The 2,378-nt window shown below is 54.3% G+C and overlaps 1 long non-coding RNA gene across 1 annotated transcript; it reads right to left on the minus strand.

Annotated features, from left to right (window-relative positions):
- Positions 1 to 1,458: 1,458 nt before the first annotated feature.
- On the minus strand, positions 1,459 to 2,086 carry LOC116548031. The gene is made up of 3 exons (XR_004267280.1): positions 1,900 to 2,086; positions 1,685 to 1,792; positions 1,459 to 1,491 (listed from the first exon to the last, which is right to left on the minus strand). It is a non-coding gene; the product is annotated as an uncharacterized LOC116548031 (long non-coding RNA).
- Positions 2,087 to 2,378: the final 292 nt, after the last annotated feature.

The following is a 2,378-nucleotide window of genomic DNA, read 5'->3' on the forward strand; positions in this document are numbered from 1 at the left end:
CTCCCGGGCTCAAGCAAAGCTCATGCCTCAGCCCCCTGAGTAGCTGGGATTACTGGTGTGCAGCACCACGCCCAGCGTTGTTGCTGTGGTTGTTGCCTTAATTTTAGTAGAGGTGGGCCTTCGCCATGTCGGCCAGGCTGGTGGTCTCAAACTCCTGCCTCAGCCTCCCAAAGTGCTGGGATTACAGGCGTGAGTCACTGCACCCGGCATAAAGAGCCTCTCATACCACTGTCTCTTGCTCTGTGATGGGGGGGGCTCCATGCCTCGAGCTGGGATGATGATGTCCAGACCTGGGAGGAGCCCAGGGCTACCCACCCCTAAAAGTCAGAGGGCAGGAAGCAAGAAACGGTCACAGGACTGCCCTGGAGTGTGTGGGGTCACCTGCCCCAGGGTGGAGCTGCCTTTGGCCTTGCACCTCCCTTCCCCAGGGGTGCCTGCCTCCCAGCCCTCCTGGATGGGGCGGAGGTTACCGTCTCCTGTTCGCCAAGCTTCTCCTGCAGCTCCTTTCCTTCCTGCTCCAAATGCAGTGCGCTCCTGTTCTCATTGTTCTGGACAGAGAGAAGCAATCAGTGGCCACCCACTGCAGCTGGAGACCCCAGAACTTGGTGTCTGCCTCCCATGGCACTGGGGAGGGTGGAGGTTAGAAAAATTGTCTCCTTTCTCCCACAGCCATCAGAGCAGGGCTCTGACTCACAGGTGCCTTTAGAAGCCCCATTTCATACACTCCCCATTTTACAGGTGGGAAAACAAAGGCCTGGAGGGCTGGGGAGGAGGGCAGCGTCCCCAGGTGGGCAACACACCAGTTCCTCCTCCTGCTCCTGGAGCCCCTCCTGCTCAAGAACCCTCTCCTCCTGTTCTCTCGGCCTCACCTCCTGCTCCCGGAGCCTCGTTTTCACCTCCTGCAGTCTGTCCTGTTCCTGCATCTCATCTCTCAGGTACTTGATTTCAGTTTTTAGGTTTTTTTCCAAGTCGCAGGGCCCTGCTAGGGGCTTCAGGATTGGGGGTTCAGCTGAGAAAGGAAGCAGACAATAAGGGCCTCTGGATTCTCAATAAAAAAACAAAAAACAACAAAACAAAAACACTCTTCTGGGTGCACAGCTCCTCTCAGGCTCCCCAAACCTGGCCTCACTGCTAATGATTCTTTGCACCCAAATTGTAGCCAGTCTTCCAAGCCACTTTCAGATAGAGAACACTGTGGGTGGCTGACAACGGGAACCCCTCCCTCTTTGCTGATGGGGACACTGAGGCTCATGGAGATTATAAGACTTGCCATCTCCTGGCACAGGCCTCTTTCCCTCTGCCTCAAAGCCCTTCCAGCCACCCACCTCCCTGGGGCACTCTAAGCCACCCCCACAGCCCTCTGATGCCAGTCCTGCCCCCGGGTCACACCAGCCCCATCTTACCCAGATGGTTTTGTAGGTGGGCAAGGCAACCTTTCAGCTCCTCGATTTTAATTGTATCCTGCCTTTTCTCCATTTTGAATATTTCAATCTGCCCAAAGCACAGGCGGAAAGGGCCCTGGAGACAGGGGCTGGTGGCTGGACAGGCTACCATCTCCCTCTCCGCCCCCAGCTCCACAAAGCCCAGTTCCATGACCACCCCTGGCTGGACTATTCTTTTTACAGATGCCCAGGAAGATCCAGTGAGCCATCTAAGGCGGGGGGGCTGAAGGGTCAGCTCTCACTTCTCCTGCCATTTTCAGCATTTGCTGCTGCCACTGCGCCTTCTCTGTTTTGAGTTGTTGAGCGTATGCGTCTCTTTCTAGCTGAGCTTTCTTAAGACACTCCGTCACCTGCAAGAACGGACCCAGGAGTTAGGAAGGGCTGTCACTGGTCCTCACCTGCTCCTGGCCACCTGGGGTCATCTTCCTTCTACATCCCTGCCTCCGCAAAGTCTCACCTCTGCCACCTGTGCTTTTAGAAGTTCCCGCTCCTGTAGAAACTGCTGTAACTGCTGCCCAAGGACTGCTTCACAGCGGCTCGAGGGCTGGAGGGTGAAGAGGGAGAAGCTTCAATCTGGAGAGCCTGGGCCATTCCACACAGTGCCCCTTAAAAGGGCTAGGGCTGGGCTTAATACACAACTTGGTCATTAAAATCAAGGCACATGGTATGGATTTTAACAGAACTCAGTAAAGTTGGAAGGGACAGGCAAAGAGATCAAATTATAGCTGGCTAACCGAGGCCCAGAGAGATCAGATCATATTCTATTGTTATTCCTGTTATTACTACTGCTGTTGGAACCTTTACTGAGTGCGTCACCAGGTAGCGTGCTAACAATCCCATTAACCTCACAGCCACAATGTGAGGCAGTTACTACCAGTACCTCTATTGTGTAGATGGAAAACATGGAGAATTAGAGGCTAGGTGGTTGCCTAAGAT

The sequence above is a fragment of the Sapajus apella genome, unplaced genomic scaffold (genome assembly GCF_009761245.1).
Source record: "Sapajus apella isolate SASKATOON/1434 unplaced genomic scaffold, GSC_monkey_1.0 scaffold6352, whole genome shotgun sequence".
NCBI classification, from domain to species: Eukaryota; Metazoa; Chordata; class Mammalia; order Primates; family Cebidae; genus Sapajus; species Sapajus apella.